Source organism: Episyrphus balteatus, chromosome 3 (genome assembly GCF_945859705.1).
Source record: "Episyrphus balteatus chromosome 3, idEpiBalt1.1, whole genome shotgun sequence".
NCBI lineage: Eukaryota > Metazoa > Arthropoda > Insecta > Diptera > Syrphidae > Episyrphus > Episyrphus balteatus.
In genome coordinates, this window is record NC_079136.1 from 58770790 (window position 1) to 58794384 (window position 23595).

At 29.4% G+C, this 23595-nt stretch overlaps 1 long non-coding RNA gene across 1 annotated transcript in view; it reads right to left on the minus strand.

The window, feature by feature from the left end:
* LOC129915560 (uncharacterized) overlaps positions 1-22738 on the minus strand; it is a 51172-nt gene extending 28434 nt beyond the window's left edge. The window contains exons 1-2 of the long non-coding RNA XR_008772326.1: positions 22623-22738; positions 13163-13205 (exon numbers count right to left, since the gene is read on the minus strand). This is a non-coding gene — a long non-coding RNA (uncharacterized LOC129915560). The remainder of the gene's footprint in view (positions 1-13162; positions 13206-22622) is intronic.
* Between the last annotated feature and the right edge of the window lie 857 nt (positions 22739-23595).

Below are 23595 nucleotides of genomic sequence, written 5' to 3' on the forward strand. Positions count from 1 at the left end.
TTATGTTATATTATATTATATTATTTTATAATAACAAATAAAAGTTTTGTTTCAAAAAATTATCTTACCTAAACTCAATTTTAAAATTGATATTTAATTCCAGAACTCGATTTTGTACAACTATAGAACTGCATGAGAGACTAGAAGACTGTGTATACCTACCAAGAACCAGTAATACCTATACAATTTTTTTTGTCTACTTTGACTATTTTCGGTCTATTCTTTCTTACTAGTTTATTAATTAGAGTTAGCCCCCTTTTTTACAATTGTTATTTTTTGAAAGTTGTTTTGGAATGTTTTTATTTTTTTTGGTTTATTTTTTCAATTTCAAAAATGCAGGTTTTCGAACCAAAAAACGATTTTTCGAAGAAATATTTAAATTTTTTAATTTTCAAAATGCCTTTAAATTTCACTGATCAAATTTACCCGGCTAAAATGCCCGTCTCCTTAGTGTAGTTTTTGGAACTTCGAATATTTTGGATTTTTTATTCAAGATTTTATATGGAATCAAGGGCGTTCCTCAGTCCAGGGCCATTTTGAACGAATTCCCAATCAGAAAGATCCTTGACAATTTTTTTTGCGACACGTCCTTATAAAGGTAGTGAAACCTTTGCTTTTTTTCAAAAAAAATCAATAAGTATGCAACTTTAGATTTATACTCAAAACAAACCCCTATTCAATTTTGCATCCATACTTAGCTGACGATGACGTCACAACTTTTTTTTCAGATTTTTCCCCATTGACGGAACTATCTAGGATTAAAAAGAATTTCCCATTGTATTAAAAACACTGCCCAGCACACAAAAATTTTCGAGACTGTTGTTTATCAGTTCTTACTAAATTTGGGGTGCTTATTCCAAAATTCCGAATTATTCCGAAAACAACTTTATTTTTTTTTCTAGCAGCTCTAGTTTTTAAATTATTCATACATGAAAAGGAATAGAAATTCATACAAAATTTTTTTGTTAATTTTTTTTTTTTATTAAACCTTTTTTTTTTTGTATTTTTATTTTGCTAACTGAACTGGAATGCGTTACATTCGAAATAAATTTTTTAAGCAAAACTTTAAAAATGCTTGTTAATAAAATCTAAAAAAAAAAAAATAGTATGAAATTACCCCAAATATGTGAAAAATAAAAATATCTAAAAAAATATAGCTCCTAGAAAGCAACCAGTGTGATTTTTAGGCTTAGTGAACCCAAATGCATTAGGGTGGAAAAATAAAATATTTCAAAAAATAAAGCTACTATAAATAAATAAATTTGATTTTTAGGTTTGCTGACCCCAAATACATTAAGACCCGTTTGCTGAATCGAAACTTAAACATTTAAGTTCTACATAAATCCTTATGTGACAGAGGAAAAAGTAGGGAATAAGAGATTATGTTCAACATAAATTATTTAAGTTTCGATTCAGCCAATGGCCAAGTTTAATATAAATTTTTCTGGAAAATTTTAATAAACGCTTCAAAATAAGGAAAACTTGAAAATAAGTATGAATATGTGATATCACAAATATGAAAAATTAAATATTTCTAAAACTAGAGCTGATAGAAAGCAACCAATCTGATTGAGCTAACTGAACCCAAATTTATAAAATTTGATTGAAAATTTTAAAAAGTTGAAAATTGTTGGCTAGTGAAATCATTTAGTCTTCTTTAGTATAAAAACCCAAAGAAATAGTTGTTCTACTTATGGTCTTTTTCGATTTTTAAAATGAAAATCCGCTCAACGAAAGTCAAAAATTCTTTCAACAATTTGCTTTGATTTTATTTTTTACTTAGGTTCGGTGCGAATTTCTTACAATTTCCACATTTTTTTTTTTTTTTTGACTAATTCTAATGTGTATACTTACCTAATGTACATGCCTAATTATTAGAGATGGCGCGAACATTCGGCCACTATTCGGTATTCGGCCGAATAGTTTAACTATTCGGCCGAATACCGAATACCAAATGGAGAAGAAAAAAGACATAAATATTAGACCACAATGTGTGTTTTATTAATAAAATGCACGACTGGGGTCGCACGTACTTGCTCTTGCAGTTTAAAGCACTTTTATGTTAGAAAATTGATATTGAGGAAGAGCCGACATTTAGGGCAAAATTTTGTTAAATAAAAAAAAATTTCTTTTTTGAGAAAAAATAAAAATGCAGTTTTATTGCCACTGTTTTAAATATTACCAGCCATATTTATAAAAGAATTTTAAAGGTTGTTTAACGTTAAACAACCTCTAAATAGCTTTTAAGTACAAAATGTGTAGGTATTTATAAAGAATTTACACATTTAAGCAACGTTGCTTAACGATTGCTTAACTTAAACGCCATTCACCGCGTTTAGAGCTTGCTTAGAGCCATTTTAAGATTGATTTGACTACATATGAATTATTACTAAGATCGTGAGCTCAGTATCATGTTATTAATTTATCTAGGGTATGGGGTGAATACTTCATTTTGGTTTGAAATGAAATTATTCCCTAAAAGGAGCTTGAATTTTAAATTCAAATCAAAATATTAAAGAATGTTAAAAAAAAATAAAATGGTTAGTACAAATGAAACAAATCAATGCTGTCTGGCTTTGCTCTGTGCATTTTAATAAGGAATCCGACGAAAGCAAACTCATCGTCAGCGACCTAATCTTTTTTTTTTTGCGCAGTCAAGGTTAAGAATTTTTGTTTACAAAAAAAAATACCCTCAAGTTGTCAAAAACCACGTGATGTTTTTTAAATGTAATAGTATTTTGTACTAGACTAGTCAATTCCCCTTCATTTTTTGACACAACTATCGTTTAGTTAATCATCTGTGGAAATTCGATTATAAATACAAATTTAAGCAACGTTGCTTAAAGGCGAATTAAATATTTAAGCAAGCTTAACTAAACAACCTTTGAGAACCAGTTTAAGCTAATCTAATAAATACCGCTGTACGTATATAAGGTTTAACCAAAATCGTTAAAGCCGTTTTCGAGAAATTCGTAATATCGTATTTTTTTTTGTATGGGAGGTATACGTTCTAAACGAGATATAAAAAAAAACCAACTTTCAGAATTCCATAAAAATCATTTGTACCAAATTTGAAGAAAATCCATCCACCCGTTTAGGCTGTGGAAATGTTTACAGATGGACGCACAGACGCACGGACGGAATTGCGGGACCCACTTTTTTGGAATTCTCCATCATCGTAATGTTGGTTTTGATTAAAACCTCAATTTTTTTTTCGACACGAAACCAATACTTGCCCTATAGAGCAAGTAAAAAATTGTAATTTTAGTACTTATAATCTACTAAAGGCAAGTTGTCGTGAATGAAAACTATTTGTTCCGCGATTACGTTTATCTGTAAAGACTTGTCCCAGGAGAAGAAAGGTAGACTTTAGCAAATGTTGTCAAAATATGAAATAATGTAGTATGCGTTGACCACCACTTGTATGGGTCCGCCGTTCGATTTTGGCGAACAGTCCTCATATATAATTTGATTTTAGATGTCTACCTTTGCAGTAGTAGGTAGTGTGTTCAGAAATGTATCTTAAAAGTAGTTCAGTTATTCATCGTTACAATACGATGTTGTTGGGAATTTTGTAAGCCACATCTATTCTTGAGAAAAGTATAAAATTTTTTAAATTACCAACGTTTTTTTCTGAATGTCTTTGGCCGAATATTCGGTATTCGGCCGAGGAGCGTGGCCGAATATTCGGTATTCGGCCAAATCAATGTTCGCGGCATCTCTACTAACAATGCAAACAAAAAATTGCAAATGTGCATCTGTTAAATTTTCTTTAGAGAGCAATGTTTGTAAATTGTAAATATTTATTTTATATCTTATCATAGAAAAACTTTCGTGATCTTCTATAAATGATATTCATCACCTGTTTCATATTAGTCAGTTCTTTGCGGCGAGGTGCTATATAAACTTCCTCACACTTTAATAAATTTCTGTAGATTTTCTTTCATGAAACTTAATTTAATACCCATGCAAGTTTTCTATATTAAGTCTATCCGAATATCTATTTGAATGAGAATGACAAATAAAATGCAGAGGGTGCAAGGGAAAACAGTCGTTATAAAATGGATGAATTTCTTTATTTAAACACGTGGTTCTGTATGATGATGGGATTTATTTTTGGTATTTTCAAATCTTTTTATATACGCGTATACAAAAAAAAATGTGATGTTAGATATACCTACACAAATATACATTTATGAGTGTATTTCTTTTTTTTTTTTTGGATTTTCAATTCATTTTCAGATTAAATCCGATTTAACTGATAAAGAACATTCGCCTTGGTTCGTTTCTATCTTCTATCTTACGTTCTATTCAGTCGAATTTATACCTAAAAGAAGAAAAACTATTTTTGTTTGAATTATTCCAGGGCAATAAATCTTGTTTACGACCTGCCACCATTTTTGGTATTTTTCTTCTTCTTTCGTTTTTTAGATTCTAAATATAAATAAATGCCTAAGGGGAGTGCGTGTTTTTGGAGGATAGGCTGTGTTAGCGGCAAGCACTCCCTGTTTTTTTGTCTTCTTTTTTTTATTTTTTATTTATTTTTTTTTTCCTGAGTTTATCGATTGAATGCGGTTTGAAGAAAGTTTATGAAAAGTTGTTTGACCCTGAGTTTCATAAACAAGTTTGTTATGCCATTGAAAGATGAGTCTTTTAATTTTGTTGTAGTTTTTTTTTTTTTTTGAAAAGTTTTGGTTTTTGGAAAATTTAATTTATTCCATCCAAAAATGACAACATTCAGATCTTTTTAAATCAAAGTTTAAAAAATATGAATACCAAAAATAAATGTTAACTTTAATTTTTGGCTTTAAATATCTACTTATTTAATTCCATTGTTTTCTCATTTTTTTTTTAAATTAAAGAAAAAATCAGAAAGTTTTTAAATTATTTATTGATCATAAAGCATTAGAAAGCAAACATATAAAAAAAAATTCCACCAAAATCAAAATCAGCTTCGGAATGTTTTATTATTTTGATTAAAAAGCACTGCTATCGAAATAAATTCTTAAACATTATTGCTACCATAGTGAATCAAATTTAGTTTTTTCTAATCCTAATTTATTTTTCCACAAGGATTTAATTTAATGAATTAAAGTCACAAGCACACTCGCTATTTTTTTTTTTCTCCCTCGCATTCCACTTTCTCAGCAGACTTTTATAATGTTTGCTTCTATAAAAAAGATTTATACCGATGTGATATAGGCGATAGGGGAAAAAAATATTTTTGCCAAAAACAAAAAAATATAGGACAAAAATCTATAAATAAAAACAAAACAGAAAAAATAAACTTTTTTTTTTCTATTTGCCTTTTGCCTTCGATAGCCTCTTTTATTTTGGGCACAACAAGAAAAGGGAAAAAAAATGTTTTGGATTTATTTATTCTTGTTTGTTTTGCTTTTTGGCTTTTTGGCTTTTGTTTTTTTTTTTTTTTTATGCCAAAATGTGCCATTTCAATTCGTATATACACAAAAGAGGATATATAGGGTAACTTCGGGCATTATGGCGCACCGGGCATTATGGCGCACCTCTCAACTACCATACTTCCAATACTCACTTTTAAATAAAACCAACGCAGAAACTTTGGCCTTCGTCGAACACTAGCCTTGTGACGATCGCAGGTCAGTGCTATTATTTTTGTGCCAAACAAAAAAGAAAACAAAAAAAAAAATACCGGTTCTGGGTTCCAATATAATAAATCTTTGTTTTTGTTTGTGTGTATCTCGGTAAGTGTACAGTGCACGTGTTAGTTGTAAAGAGTGAAACGCAGAGTACAGTTTTGGTTTGGTTATATCACTTGTTATATTTTAACTGAAGTAAGAATTGTGTTTAGTTTTTGGAGTTTTGTGAATATGTGTATATTTTGCAATATGGCGCAGATGCAATAAGGGCATTATGGCGCTATATTATACCCGACTGCGCCATAATGCCCTTATGTAAAACAATTTCAAAAGTAACTCTGCATTTTTTTAAATTTGAAAATAACCTCAATTTAACGTTAATTTTATGAAACTTATTAACAATTATATTTCAGAAATGCTGAATATACGTAAAAAAAGTAAAGGGTTCCGAAGTAAATGGGGTTCGCCATATTGCCCGTACATAGGGCAATATGGTTTTTTTTGGACTATTTTTAAATTTATTTATTTTTTGTTAAAAAGCTTGAATTTTTCTTCTTAAATAATTTATTTATGTTACGTTTTTATGAAATTTAATTAAAAAAAATGATTGAAGTAAAAATTGTAGTCCGTAGTAAAGATATTTGAGTTTGTGCTTAGGTATGCCATAATGCCCTAATTTACCCTAAATAATTTTGGGCCAAAACAAATGGCACTTGATATGTCCCCACCATCTTCTCATATACAACAATATAATGTAGGGAATCAGAAATGGGTAAGGCAAGTTAAAAAGAAAAAGCAAAAAAAAAAAAAAACAATAATATCCTTGCCCTGGGCATAGAAAACAAACACAAGCTAATAAATTATCTCCTACGCCATTTAGGTTTCGGTTAAGAAAACACGACGACTTTGAAAACCTTATATACACTCCGTATCATTTGATAGAACATAAGATATTTAATAAGTTCTCATTTAAGATCCAAGGAAATAGTATTAAATAGAAAATTTAATTTTAACGTGAACGGACAACTGTAGCCAAAACACTAATGCATGACGATACAGAAAGTATCTATTATTATTTATCAAGAGAAAGACCAAAAAATATATAAAAAACAAAAAAAAAGTTATTAAAAGTGTTTTTTTTTCGGCATCAACTCTAAGGAATTCTAGCCTAAAAAAATTGATTTTTTGAAAGACAAAAATTGTTTCCTCGGTCCGCTAGTTCAATTATAAGGGGTCAAGGGCGACAACATTTTTTATTTAGAAAGTTTTCTTGGATCACACACCTTTTATAAATTATATCACTTCAAAATCGCATATGTTTTTCTTGGTATCTATTAACAATTTTGTAAAGCATAATTATTGTCTAAAACCTACCGTTTTTTAAATTAAGTATGTTGTGGCCTTTGACCCCTTATAATGGGACTAGAGGACAGAGGGAACTTCAGGACTTTATACAGATTGTAAACCACCTTAACACCAAGCTGTATACCAAATTTGTTCCTTTCTTTGCTAATTTTTAGTCTATATTCTTACTGGATTATTTCTTTACTATCCACAGTGAGCCCCCTTTTAGGAGGCAGGGGAAATTTTCTAAAAAACTACTAAAAAAATTATTAAAAAACAACGGCAACACTTACAGTTATCAATGATACCTTTTTCAAAAGCTAGAATTGTACACTTAATTTGAGTTTTTAAATCAAGTTATTTTAATCAGTTATTTTCGAAAAAATCGATTTCAAAGTCAACATTTGTAAAAAATAAGTAGGTATGAAAAAATATATTGAATAATATTTTTGTCAAGAGTGTGGAATTCAATACGGAATGAATTGATCAAATAAATTGCCTAAACAAATTCCTTATCAAATACTTAAAACCATATGTTGTTAAGACTTCTAGTTTTTGAGAAAATTGAAAAATAGGAAAACTATTATAACCTCCCCTACTCTTACATATGCTTAAAAAAAAGCCATTAAAAAAGAGCAAGTATACGCCACAGTGTACATGGACAATTTGCAAATAATGTGAATTACCTAGGGGAGAGTGGGGCCAAATGTAACACTTTTTTCTAAAATCGATGGTTCTCCTACAAATTTGAAAGTGGGTCAACCAGACCTTTTTTAAATTAAATAAAATTTAGCTCCAAGATCCATCATAAAAATTTAGCAAAACATAACGGTAATGTTGAAAAATAAAGCTTCCAAAAAAAAAATCGTGTTGTTTCAACTTACCCCACATACGGGGAAAAGTTTAACACATACCGGGGTAGGTTGTACCAAGAACTAAAAATAAGAGAAAAATACCTTTATTTGCTTATATTTATTTTTTTTTTTTAATTAATAACAATAAAAACAAACCTCAGTCATGAAATTTTGGTGCAAATTTGTAAAAAGTGGAGCAAATCCAAGATTTCCAGAGAAAATTTGACAGTAGTCTTAAATAAAAGATATTCGAATTCATAAATTGTTTTATAAGCTTTATGAATTCAAGTGGTGGTTCAAAAATGTGTTTCCAATTTCAAAATAAATACAAATCCAATTACAAGCATTCATATTCAGGGTTGTTAATTATATTAGGTAAACAATTTTTCAGTATAGGTAGGTTTTTACATGGTAGAACTTGCCCCGGAAAAATGTTACAACTAGCCCCAGCATGAAATTTGGCACATAAAATCAATTTAAAAAAAAAGCGAAACTGATATAGACATAACATATACACGCAATTTGAGCCAAAACACAGTTGCATATAACAAAAAAACACTGAGCACTCTATCTTTTTCGGGTAAAGAGGTAGACCAAAAATAAAATTTAAAAAAAAAGTTACAAACATGCATTTTTTGGGCACCACTAGTGTAACTTCTAACAATGTCGTCTAATCTTCATTTGAAGAAAATGTGCCGGTAGATATGCAAAAATTGAGCATTTTTCTCCTTTACGCGTTTCTTAATATTGAAAGGAACATCGCTTTTTTTAGCTGTTAATTCTTACCCCTGTTACATTTAGCCCCACTCTCCCCTACAGCAAAAAATAACAAATACAAATGTATTTTACACAAAACAACAACAATACAAGTATCTAAACAAAATATGAAAAGCATTTTTGTATATAGATTTGGTTACTTAGTAACCAAAATGTTTTTTTCAGGGGTTTTTTGGCTATTTGATACACATTACACCATCCTGTAAAGAGACTGCAGCGCCATAGATATTCAAAAGATACGTCTAAAACGTTTATTTAGCTTAAAATTCTCTCAACCTTTGTCACAAAATAATGAATAATTAAGAAGTTTTGAATATTTTGCTTCGAAAAAAAAAATAAAATTTTTGTTGTTCAAAAATATCAACTCCATTGCATTTTGTTTTGATAACACTGGTTTACAAGGGTTTTGTTGCCGAAACAAAAATATACTTTTCTGAAGGTTTTTGGTGTGCTGAAGAATTCGAAGTCAGAAACAACTAATCAGCTCCCGTTTTTGAGATATTACCGTTAGAAAATGCAAAAATACGTTTTTTTGATTTCTTCGGACCTCATTCTTTTGTATAAAGAAAATTGTTTCAGTATATTTAGTAACGGTTTCTATAAGAACTGTTTTCCATCTTTCGACACCTGTTTAAATCTTTTCAATATCTTTTATATTGCCCGAGATATCTCAAACTGAAGTAAGTGGGTTTGGCTTCATATATCATAAAGAAGATAATGACGTTATAAAATTTATAAAAATACCAAACAACTTAGGATATCTCGGGCAGTAAAAAAGATATCGAAAAGATTTAAACAGATTTAAAAAGGTGGTAAATAATACTTATGAAAACCGTTACTAAATATGCTCAAAAAATTTTCCTTATATAAAAGAATAAGGTCCGAAGTACTGCATTTTCTAACGGTAATATTTAAAAAACGGTAGCTGATTATTTTTTTTTGACTTCAGATTCGAGTTCAGCACACCGAAAACCTTCAGAAAAGTATATTTTTGTTTCGACAACAAAAAAAAAGTTTAATTTTGTTAACCAGTGTAATGATTCATGAAAACTGCCGTACCGTTATTTATGGTATCTGCCATTGAACGATTTTTTGATTTATGACTTTTCAAATTTTGTATAGGTACACTAACATTTTAATTTTCAAAAAATACATTTTTGGGGTTTTAAAAAATATTTTATTTTTTTTTAACGGTAGGTAGATACCTATACCCACTGCTTTTTGAAAAATTATGGAAAATTTGTATAGATACATATTATATAAAAAAAAAAACTATTAAAAAAAGAAAACTCTGACGATTTTCGAAATTTTTTTTCTAAAAATTAAATCATATGCCATACTTGGTTTTCTGCAAAGTATGCCTGCGACCCCGACTGCAGTCGTGCATTTTATTTCTTAAGCATTTGGTTTTTGACAAAATTGTTTTCAACTCCACAATTTTGAACAAAACGAAAAAAATTTATTTTTTTCTAATCCTAATACGTATTATTTTATTCTTTAACAAATTAGGTTTATAATATTATTTTTTTTCAAATAAAAGTCTGAAGAATTGATAATTCAGATTTAAATTTCTGACTGTAAATCAGATAGTCCAATAATTTTAGGTTTTATCTGCGGAAAAATTCTTACTTAAATAAAACAAACCTATTATTACGTGTAATGTATTATGCCTACGCTTGAAATAGCTCCATTCCGAAAACCGTTGATGTTACAGAAAAATGCATAGGTAAGGCAATATTTGTAGTTATTTAATGATGAACAATTTTTCTATGGATCTCTATTGACCTCCTAGCAACAGGTCGCGAGATATGCGAAAAACTGTGGCCGAATTACCGCACACGATTACGATCATACGTTAACGTTTTGTTTATTGCTCTCTCTATTTAATTAGTAGAAAAACATAGGGACACATAGCAACCATACGTTAACGAACGTATGCCGTAGTTCGACCCCTGATTTTCGTGACCTTTTGACCTCTATAACTTCTAACGCCGGCACGATATCAATGTCGATTTTTCACATCTTCATAACAACGCCGTAACGAAGGTCTATACCAAAATCCAGCCCAGTAGGAATTTTTCCGCAGATTGGGGTAAAAAATGCCTAAAATTACTGGGCTAAGAGTTTTTGAGGTAAATGAAAACAAAGTTTTTCGAAAAGTTTGTTATCTGCCCTTCAATCTTCCTAAAAGCTTGTTGTCCAGTCAAATTGGATAAATCTCATCATTGATCTAAACATAAATTTGTATAGGTACAGCTTGAAAATGGTTTTTCATAAATGTTCAGGATTTCGTTTAATTTTTTCTAACCCAGAGTAGCTAATATTAGCAGATATTTTTTGTAATTCGTTTCGCTTACCAATTTTGGAATGAATAGAAGGATTTTTTTGGACTTACACTTTTTTATTCACAGAGGAATACCTCAAAGATAACCTGTATATTTATTGATACCTATGCTATAGATGGTTTTTATGTGCCTAAGTCAATTGTCATTTCTTGCTTTTTTGCATGATGCAGAAAATATTTCAACAATTCCCAATCAAGTTACATGGAGTGTTCCTTTGGGGATACTGACTGAAATAAATGTGTTTGTGATGCCTACACATGTACAAGTTTCCATCCATTCGCATTCCATCAATTACATTTAGGTATATTTTTTTTACTTTTACTTTTGCTTTTTTTCATATTGAACATTTCGTTGGTCCTTTTTTACCAATTTATTCAATATCATCTATATACTCTCACTGCTATATATCGGTTTAGTCGTCGTCGTAGTCACATTGGCATTTCGATTATAAATCGAATAATAGAAATGTGAAAGTCCACCATTTTAAGTGAGATATCGAATTTCGTTAGAAACACAAACATGAATTCAATACAAAAAAAAAAAAGAAAAAAAAAAACAGCAAACTCTGGCAAAATATAAAAGAAATGGAATGAGGAAATGATGTTTTTTTTTTATCCAACAGACCATACGGTGCCATTGCTGGAAATAATATTTTATAACAAAGGAAAAAGGATGGAGACCACTTTTTTTTTTACTGACTTGGTTTAGTTTTCTTCGTTCAAAATTTGAAAACAAAAATGAGAAAAAAACCATAAAAATTGCCCATAAGAGTTATAAAACTTACAAAACCTATTCCTTAGGTGAGCTCAAGGGAAAACAATATAAAAAGGACCTCAGAGAATTGAAAAAAAAAAACAAAAAAAAAATAATAAAAATATCCTTTACTCGTTCAGTAAAAGGTGTGAAAATATTAACCAGGCTACAGTCCATTAAAAGGTCATACCTACTCGTTTGCCAGTTTAAAAGTGCAACAGCCGGTGCCAGACCATTCAGACAGTATTCGCTCGCAGAGTGAAGTGTGTGTAACTGTGCTATTGTTGCACCAGTGCAGCAGTTATTACGTGACATGCCATAAATTATGCTGAGCCTTTTAGTTGCGCTGCAGAAAGAAAAGACCCAAAATGAACCGCGGATAAGCAACATGCAATTCGTGTTTGTGTCAAGAAAAGTAGGTATAGGTACATTTTTTCAACCTAGGACTCTCTGTGATTTAAAACGACTTTAAATATCCTTTCCTTCTACGGTACACATTACGTTACTTTATGTTTATGTTTGGGTATAATTGATTGGACGTCGTTTGCTGTAAGTGTGGGTGGTTGTTGAGAGTTAAAGAAAAACTTGTATTTTACGATTAATTAAATGCAGTGGAAAAAGTTTTAAACATGAGCTCAAAAATGCCATAGTTATAAATTATATCAATAAAAATGAAATCGAGTTCACAATAAATTTAGATTTAAATTTTGTAACATTTAAGCCATGTCTTTTGAGATACATTTAACACATCTTAAAAAGTAGGTTATGCGACCAAAACAAAAAAAAAAAAAAATTGAACAGCAATAAATTTCTTTTTGAACAGACACAATACAGTTATCATAAAAATGATAGTTTATTACCCACAAAACTGATCGAAATGAAATCACAATAAAATTGCGACTTGAGTGCTATCATCCCAACATTAGCCATTTCATTAAAATCCTATTCAAATATGGTTTTGAGAATTATTGAATTTAAATATTGCATATTCAACAAGATCACTAACAATATATAAAAAAACGTGTTTTTGATTAAAAAGAAATTTATAAATTATTCAAAAAAGACGAAAATCCATATGAAAACACCGACCGCTCACGTTCAAATCAATTTAAAATTCATAAAGAAAAAAACTTGTTATTTTGTTGATATTAAGTGGGTATATCTAGAATGTTTGATTTTTGATACCTTTCATTAGGTTACCAACAATATTTATTTTGTTTCATTTTGCTCCAAATTGTGTTCTTTTAAATCCCATTTTAATGTTTCGATAAAATAAATGACAAATTTAAACCAGTTAAGATTGGTCATTATAGATTTTGGAATTACATATTTAAATTGTGCTTAAGTTGAGAAAGGATTTTGAGTATTTTATAGATTGTATTTTATATACGAGACTAATAGAGTTAACAGTTTTGTTTGAACTTAGACATTCAAATTTATTCATATAAATAAATAATCATTTTTAACTTACCATTCAATTTGTTTTGGTGATTTTTGGGTAACAGATGGAAGTGCTGCAAGTGGAACGAAAAGAAAAAGGCATAGATACCTATGTTAATCCAGATGAAAAATTGCTTTTATTGAATTTGTAAAGTGAAAAAAAAAATGTGTATGAAACATACCTAAATATATTCAATGCGAAGACATTTTTTATAGAAGAAAATATTTTTAACTGATACCTTATTTCCTTTTTAAATGTAATATATTAGCTTACTTATTAACAAATTTTCAATTTTCAGAGGTTAGTTATTTGAAAAAATGTTTTTTTTTGTCATAATTTTTGAATTAAGTGTGGCCTAACGAAAAAAGAAGTGATGGAATATGTTTGAATTACCTTGGTTTGTTGGGAAAGTTTTATAAAGTATGTTCCTACTATTCGTGTATTGAAAAAGAAATCCCCTCACAAACCATTTTATATTTGTTGTTAATTTTGAAAATTTTTTGGATAGATTATACTCAGGATGTAGTACAATCAATCAATAATATGTGCACTTGAAAAAATGTTTGTAGTTATTTTGTGTGTTTTAGAGTGCAATAAAACAAATCAACATTAACTTCTTAACAGCAATGTTATACCTATGGACAACATTCAATTAAGTAAGAATTCAAAGTCAAATAAATACCATTTGAGGAGCAGTGCCCACACCAGTAGATTTACTTTTTTCTAAATTATAAATTAAAAGAGTCACTGTGGCGTATGCGCACTTTTTTTGTTTTGAGATTAATACAAATAATGCTTCTATAATTTTTAAAATTAGTTTAGGATAGCAAAAATAAAAATTGAGATATCCTGGACTAAACTTGGGCAAACAAATTACGGTTTTAAACTAACAGGAAAAAAATTATACCTAATTAATTTTTTTCGGTTTCTGATATACCTACTTATGAAAAAAAGTTTTTTATTGTATCTTTTCAAAACAGGGAGGAATAAAGAAAAAAAGTTGGGCTATCCTGGGCTAACGTTGGGCAAACGAACCCCAGTGCGAAAGCAACAATTTTTACACTAAATCAAAAAACATTTTTTTTATTGTAAATTTTTAAGGTGAAGAATAGAAGAAGAATATATCACTTGTTTAGTATACAAGTTTATGTTTATTTATTAGGTATGTATGTTATATTAGTTTAATTTGATAATGAACTTCGATTTTAATTTTGTATACCTAGGTTATCATGTTTCTATTTTTAAAAAAATAATCTCAAATAATGTTAAATACTTAAATCAAATTAAAACATATTCATTTCAAATAAAAACGATGTTATATCGGACAGGAAGTCATTCAAATTATTTCGAAAACCTGCGACTTAATAGATTTCTAGGGGAAAAAAAGTGACTTTCAAACTTAAATTCTATATACTTTTCAAAGTTTAATATATTACTCTCATATTTTTTTGCTTTGCGAATTCTAAAAAGTATTTAAATTTTTTAATTTTCAAGACGTCTACAAATTTCACTGATCAAGTTTACCGTGTAAACTGTCCAAACATACGTCCAATATGTGATTTTAAATGAAAAATCGAGTCAAATTGCTCGTTTTCCATTTTCTTGGAACAAGTGGTGCTTAATACCCCCCCCCCCCCCCCCCAAATATTTCTGCAAGTCATTCAAAACCCTGTTCACGTTGGTTTCTCGTCTCCTTACTGTACCTAGTTTTTGGAACTTTCAATGTTTTGCATACTTTTTTCCAGATTTTCGACGGAATCAAGGACTTTCCTCAGTCCAGGACTTATTCTCTGTAGTTTATGTTTAGCAACCATTTTCACTATCAAAAAATGAAAATGTGAAAGTAAGTATAAAATGGCATGTGAAAGTAAGTATGCCATTTTTCCCGAGTACTAAGTAGGCCATTTTGCCCATTTTGGGTTTTTTGAATTTAAGTTTTATACCGAAAAATCTAAAATCGTTCTAAGCCAACTTATTACAGTAAATTATTAAAGAATAGGTACTTCATGCATACATATTATATTAACTTCTTTTTCCAAAATACAATGTTTTTAATACTGTTTTATGCAAAAAAAATTCACAAAATTTACCGAGTGTACTTTTTGAGGTGGTTAGAGACAGTTTGACCTCTCAAATTTCAAATAATGGCTTGAAGTTGATAAAATTTCGTATAGGTATGTCGGTTTTGCCAGATTAACTCAAGAATCGCGTTCATTAAACTTTCTAATTATGTTCGATTCTACAATTTCTAGCAAGGGGGCAATTTCACCTTGGGGTGCCATTTTAGGCCACTTTCCCCTACAAATACTTTTTTTTAGCATACTACCTTTGCCTAAAACCTGCAGCTAGCAGAGATAAGTTCTTGAAAATCCTTCAAATTTGAACATCTGCTTGCAAAAAACTTCATTCCATTTTTTAATAGAAGATAGGTATCACAGTTTTCATTTATATTTTCAACGGATCTTGGCCCTCTGGTCTAAGTCAGTATGTTGGCGCTGTATAGGTACATACCTAGTGATTTATTTTTCCCCTGTTTTTTCAAATTCTGAAGATTTATCTAAACTATTTTGAATATCTACTACACTGAGGGAAAAGTCACCATAAAACAACGTAAAATCAATGAAAACCACATTGATTTAACTACGTTATTCGGAATGATTTTGCTGTGAAGATGAACATTTTAAAATCAACGTGGAAAAAACTTTAATTTTAGATGGTTTCGTATATTAAAGACCTAAATCAAAGTATATAGTTCATCTTTCAAACAAGGACGTTTAAATTTCAATTTATTTTTTCCCTCAGTGTAGGTAACTACATACTACCAAACTTTAATTGCTTCAAACTCCAAAAAAAAAACTGTCATTTAAGTATGGTTTTAAGTTTAAGCTAAAAGAAATATGAGCTTTCTCGCGAAATTTTGATAGAAAAAAATCTCAAAAACCATGGTGTTGTCCGACGCACAGTGTGGTAATTCGCCAATCTGACTGGACAAAATAGAAAAAAAAAAGTTTAGCCACATGATTTTAAATCATGAGTTGAGCTTCTCAATACAATGGGTAACTGTAATTCATTTTTTGTTTTTTTGTTTTCATTTCGGATTAGCGTAAGCTAAGCTTGAAAGTTGGTTCTTGTCAACAGTTGGATGGAGATAATACAAAGTATTCTATTTTTCGCTTGAGTTTGGTTGCCGATTAAAATCGCTGTGGTACTTTTTTTGTTGTAATTGTTTTTTTTTATTGTTAATCTACATTTTGAGGTAAAGTATTATAATTTTTATTTTTTAATTACCATTGCAACTATTTAAAAAAAAAATAAATTCTGTAAGAAGGCTAGGATGTGCAAAAAAAAATATCTTTGTTTTTCAAATAGAGGTAAAGTTAATTTTTCCGCATTTTTCCGGTCTGAAATTAATTAATTAATGTTTTGTGAAGTGTTGTCATTAAGATTAGCTAGTTACATGTCTCGCGTTTTCTCGACCGCCATACAACTTTTTTCACTTTTCAAAATGAAGTCAAGATTTTCAAAAAAACAAATTTTCGAAAAATGTGTCAAAACTGCCAAATAAGATCGAAAAGACAGTTTTTTTGATGTTTTAAGGAGCAGGTATCATCTTTGGAACATTTTTGACGATAAACAAAAATTAAAAACATATATACAAATTTTGTGCTTCAAGTTAAGCGAAAAAAAAGACAAAAAAGGTGGAAGACACATTGGACCGCTCTTTAAACATGAATTTCATTTTACCTGACCAATATTATGTGGTAACTAAATAAACAAAAACAGTAGATAGTGAAACAAAAGTAGAAAAGAATTTTTAAAAATTAAAGAACGGGAAAAATATAACAAACGGAAGGTTAAAAGTCACCTAAGTGCACCTATCCATTAGAAAATAGTTAAAATCAGTAGAATCGCTCTCCGCAAAATTGAAAAAGCATATTCCTATAAAACCGTGAAGGATTTATAGAAATTTTCTTTGAGTGAAGGATCAAAATGTATAAAAGATTAAGTTCTGATCCTCTGGAACCACTAAACCACTGGAATTTTCAACTTATGAGGCATTATCATTGATGAATAATGCTTTCCTGTCGGAACATCTTAAACAAGTTCAATCCAAAAAGCAAGCAAGTGTAAAAGGCCAGACATAGGGTCACGAAGAAATTTAGAGAATTATTAGCTTGAAAAACATCGAAGGTAATATAAACACAGCTGTTTTTAATAGGCCTTATGTTTCAAGTTTGCATTTAAATTATCTGCAGATATTGTTAAAGGTGATGCCATTTTGTATGATTGTGAAACATATATAATTAAAATTATTGCTATAATTTTAATTTAAAGCATGATATTGAGAAAATAAATCATGTATGTCACCTGTCAAAAACGTGTGTAAAAGTTCTATTTCTTAATAAAAACTTATTCTCGACTGAAAAGGTAAAGTATCTTATGTCAATTTTGATGATTTTTCAGGAGAGCAAAAACAAACTTCAAAGCTGCCTCCCAAAAATTCTTTCAAGTGTAGACTTAATTGTATAAAACATTTAGATGTCAAATTTTATGATCTTTTTTTTTAAATTTATTTCAAAAAGATATTTTTAATATTTTTCCCGTTGTAAGGAAAAATGTGACTTAAGATAATTTGGCTTTTCTTTAAATTTTATTTTACATTAATTTCCAAAATCTTAAGTTGAGATAAGATATTTTGCCTCGTGTTTTCAAAGGACGTTTTCAATTCTTATGTCCATTTAAGATGATTCGCGTGTGCAAAAGTGGAAAAAAAGAGACTTAAGATGATATTTGCTGTTTTTTATTTGAAAAACTTAAAGCCCTTAAAATTAAATAATCACATTTCTTGTTGAGATAAACTTTAAATAATGAAAACAAAAAACAAAAAAAACTAAATAAAATTAATAGACATTAACAGCCTTATTTATTAGATTTCACTTAACAGCTCTAAACGGCTACATAGTTATACAATGAATAAAGTTTTATGAAGCCTTTATGCAACGTTACATAAATTTCTATTTATAAAATATTTTTTTAGCAATTATAGTTATGCTAGGTTTGTGTCAATATAAGTACTAAAAATGAAAAATCTGTCGATAAAATAACTCCATCTGATTTGAAAATAAACAAAAAAAAAAACAAAAACGTGAGCGAAAGTTCTTGATGTCATATAAAGAAGAAAATCTTAAAAAAAACCCATTTCATTTGTTCTTCTTGCTTACAAATTGTTCACATGCTCCAAAAAAATTACATCAATTAAAAAGAAGCATACATAAATCATTTTTTCTATGTAAAAAGAAAAAGATGAAAAGAAAACCCACATTTGTATATGTATGTAGGTACTGCGGCCAAAAGTTCTCACATCTTATATCAGGAAAAAATCTCGAAAAAACACAATTTCTTATATTTTGTTTCAGTTGATTACAAAATTTTAAATATAATTCAAAAAATAAATTCTTCAATGACATAAAAAAAATATAAATGATTGCTGTGTTTTCTTTTTCTGAAAATTATTTGATGTTCAAATGACATTTAAGCAAAATATATTCTTATTCAAGCTCTAAACAACCTAAAAACGCGTTTAGCTTATACAAGCTCTATTAAACGTTGCATAAAGTTTATAAATGACAATTTTCTGTTTAAAGACATTATAAAGATTACATAATGCTATGTACTGTCTATGATGAGTTTATAAATAGGGCTGTAAATACTTAAACCAAATTATAAATTCATTAGAAAAAAACAAAGAATATAAAAAAAACTGAAACAAAAAACTTAATTTGATTTCCTATAGCATTGTTAATGTGGTCTTAAAATTAAGAAAAAATAATAATTAATGCAAAAATTAGGTCCCGTATTCTGATTCATCCGGTTCTTCTGATTCATCTGATATGTCTGGGTGAACATCTGGTTGATCATCGGAACGCAGGTTAAGATAAAAGTCGTGAAAATTAGAATTAATTAAGTCGAGCATATCAAGAAGATCTTTTTTTTTTGCAGAGCTTATTTGAATGGGTTCATCGTATGCAATTTAAGGTAACCATACTTGTAGTTACTTTGTTAATTCCTCTACCAGAAACTGAAGCTCACTATTAACACCGCTCGTTGCAGGAGTCTCTGGTGGACTTAACCACGGTTGCCGGAGTGGGTAGGATCCTACCAAACTGGGTAGGTTTTCTTACCTTGGGTAGGTTGGTAGGTTTGAAGTCAATTTGGTAGGTTTTTCCAAGTTCTTTCTCTAAAATAATTTTATTTTTAATAATTGAAAAAAAAAAAAATTGTAATTATGTCAAATCTACCCAAAATATTTGTGCCAAACAAATGTGCCCATCTAAACCGAGAGTAATAATATTAAGTAGTGTATGTAAACGCAGTATCCTCATTGTTGGTGTCTGAACTCATCCATTTTCATGTTTTGTGTTGACACTAACTTCACATTCTTGATTAGTGATTTCTACAAAATGGCATTACAATTTTATTTTAAAAGTTTTTTTCCAAAAAATTATTTAGAAAAAATTGTTTTTTTAAAAAACGGCTCTAACGATTTTTAAATTTTTTTTCTAAAAATGCACGTTTATATATCAATCAAAACTGCATACTTGTTTTGGAGGGCAATTTAATTTCAGATTTTATTTTATTTTTTTAAACGAATTTTATTTTTTTTTCCAAATTTCTATATAGAAAGTCTTAAAAATTTAAGCAACTTTAACTCCAAGAGCAAGTTCGTGCGACCCAGTCGTGCATTTTATTTTTTTAAACAAGAATTTATTCTCTTAAAATCGAAAATTTTCGTTGGGTAGGTTTTTCTTTGAATTGGTAGGTTTTTTTCGAAACTTTGGTAGGAAATTTTTTATGCGAGTGGCAACCGTGGACTTAACTGGTTGCCTATTTTTTTTTAATTTACCGTTCGCAGAATGGCTGCAGCACGCTAGTTTCCATACATTATACCAATAAATCTAAAGAAAAGTATTTTTAAGAATTAATAAATTATGAACTATAAATTTGAAACAAGAAAGTTTTCTTGTAATTTTAAATTAATTTAACAATAAGTATGTACATACCTTTTTTTGTTGTATGTCTTTAATTTGTTATAGTTAATTAGTCAATCCTGGTATAAAAACACTATTTCAAACACTAAATGAAAAAAAAAAACTGATTTATTTACTAACTTCACTAAAATAAAAACGTGCGCACAAATGAAAATTCAGAGTCAAACTACGCAGAAAAACATCTTATGTTCTTGTTCTTACGAGAATTTTTGTTGGTTTGCAAACGGTAAAATATCCTATGTTTACTTAGGGAGAGAAAAATTTCAGTTTAAAATTCAAAAAATCATCTTATGCTGACATAAGATGATTTGCCTTTTCACATTTTTTTTGAATTTTTTAAAGTATTTTATCTTATGTCAACTTAAGGATGAATTTTGTTTCTGCTTGCACGCGTGAAAATATCTTAAGTCCACATAAGATAATTTAAGATTTCACAAGAATGAAAAAGTCTTAACCCAATATAATCTTAAGTCTACACAACACAAAATCTTATGTGGACTTAAGATATTTTACCGCGTGTAAAGATGTGTCTTTTGAACATAAGATGAAATTGTTTTTGTGCATAAAAAAGCAAAGGAGTGAGATAGAAAGATGCTGATAAGACAGAACTGTAGGCCTTTAGAATGGCAATGAGGTTCAACAAAAAAACGCGAAACATCTTAAGTCGACTTAAGATACTTTACCTTTTCAGTCGAGTATTATTCTGCCTCTCTTTTTTCGTGAATAGCAATAGAGTTTTTATTTATTGAGATTTTTCAAGCGTTTTTTTAAATAATTAAGTATATCCAATCATAGAATATGTTTATGGAAACATAAGTTCAAATACTATAAAAATGCATTTTCTTCATCTATATTTTGACCCACTTTTTGCAGAAATTATAGATTTGTTGTTTTTAAATCTTTCTTTTTTATAGAATTTTACCTATTCACATTCATTTGTTTAAAACTATTTAGAAAAAAAGTCGATTTAACACGAGTTATTAATTTTGTCCAGCTAGATTCGTGATTGGCCACACTGTGCGACGGCGAAAACAACACTCAAGCAAGGATATCCTTATATCGCCTTATAAGTGTGATGATATCTATCTAGGTACCATTATATTGGACTGACGCAAGACCGTTTTTTGTTCGATTCTAAATGTGCCTTTATATTTTATATAAGCAAAAATGCGAAAAGTTATTTATTGTAAAGCCAACTATCTAAAACTTATTATAGGTACCTATTACAAATTGTATGCAGACATTCCATAATTTATCTCAAAATGTCACTCAATTATTGGTTCCAATCCAAAAACGAAAATTCAACAGTTCCACCAAAATAAAATCAAAAAAAAACTAAAACAATTTGAATTGAAAAGGACCCAAGAAAAATAATAATAATAAAATTACAATAACTATTCAACCTGTTCAATTAAAAGTTTTTGGCACGCACTAAAAACCATAAAACTCATAAAAAAAAACACTCTCTCAATATAATATTCACTCTTTTCTGTTACTGCTACTGTGTTGTCGCGTCATTTCGTAGGTATACCATTTCTGGTGCATCTATCTCTTTTACGAGCAATTCAATTGTTGCCGCACGTGCAGAGAGAGAGTATAATATCCGAATAGAGTGTACAAAAAATATTTAAATACAAAAAAAAAACACAGTAGAGTCTCTAAAGTTCCCCAAAAAAAAAAAAAATAAAAGCACCAACAAGAAAGAAAAAAAAAGTAATCATCCTTCGTTTCTTCCTCTCTTGTGTTATTTTCCAACTTAAAACAACAACAAAAACAACGAAAAAATTGAGTATCTTCTTTTTTTTTCATTCATTTCAATCAGTGCAATGATTTTCATTTTTATGCTTGTTGTTACGATCTCGTTTCCACTTACTTAAATCCACGTTCTAACTGCACGCTTTATGTCCCATTCTGGCATTATCTCTCTCTGCAATGGTGTCTGTGTATAGAGGATTCGATATTCGAAACGATAATGAGGCCATCTCAGTCGCACTTAAAGTGCCCATAAAAGCAATTTCTTTAATGTTTTGTTGTTGTTTTTTTTTTTTTTCATCGTCGTTATATTGGTTGGAGGGTGCTTCTGTTTTTCCTTATAGCTCGATATACACTCTACAGCGTCGGCGTTTTAAAAAACACACAGAGAATTTCATACAAATATTCATTTTCCCACACACAAAATATCGAAAAATTCACTTTTAAATGAGAGAATAAAATTCAAAAAGATATAGTTTATCTCTCTTTCTAACTAATCGATTGTGAGAGAGAAAGATATATTGGAATGTTGTATATTTGAGTGAAAGGCGTATTTGAGTGAAAATATTTTTACTCTATTCGCTCTAAAAAAAGACTTGTTTGTGAACTGAGAATCAAAGAGAGAGAGTAAAAATGGAATTTAAATGGGGTTTGCCGTTTTGGTGTATTCGGATATGGAAGACACTTACCACCATTATGGTATTGTATATTTTGTTGTTGTTATGAGAGTTATCGGTCGTTTCGCTACACAATCATGGCTTCCGTGATGTCTTGTAGGCGTGGTTTGCAAACAGTGGCGTGCATACAACACTTTTATCAGAGGGTTTAATGGAATGTTTTTTTTTGTAGGTTTTATCGAAGAAGAATTAAGTTTTTTTTCGGAAAAATACCGCTGGCGGAATTTTCGGTTTATTTTAAAAGAAATATTTACAAAATATTTAAATTCAACAAAAGTATCTTTCAGATATTTTTTTAATTTTAACAAAATTTGAATTTTTGGTTAAAAAAAACACTGGAATTTTAACGAACAAAAATGCACAAAAATCGCGGATAAAATATCTCGCAGATACACAAAGAATATAAAACCCGCACTATGGTGGACAAAAGCCAAACAACTTGGTTTTTCTTCACTCTGAGTGTGAGCCATAACAACTGGGAATTAAACTCCCCCTACCTTAAAACCGCCTCTGCGATGACGTCAATCTATACTATACCAAACCAGCCCAAGCACACAATGTATCTAAGTGAAGGTATCTATATAGCTTGGATTATAGCTACATGGACTATGGATATGCTGTATCTTAATTTGGGATTTGGATTTTTGGGCCTTGGGATATAGCATTCGCATGATTTTTCGATTATAATCACAATTTAAAGGGCAACGATGGTTTTAAATGTATGTAAGAGGTATCTTTTGTGTGTAGATTCTTAATGGCATTTTGCTCTTTCAAAGATTAATTCTTTCTTTTTAAATAAATAATGATTAGAATGGAAGAGTGATTTTTTTTTTTTTGTCGTGAAGGGCCTTCCTGGTAGGTGTATCTTTTTTTTTTTTTAATATAATTGAAATTCTAAACGATTAAAAATTTATTATCTTTTTTTTTTGTCAAAAAGGCAGGTTTTTTTCTTTGAGATGTCATGTAATAAATTCAATAGCAATGT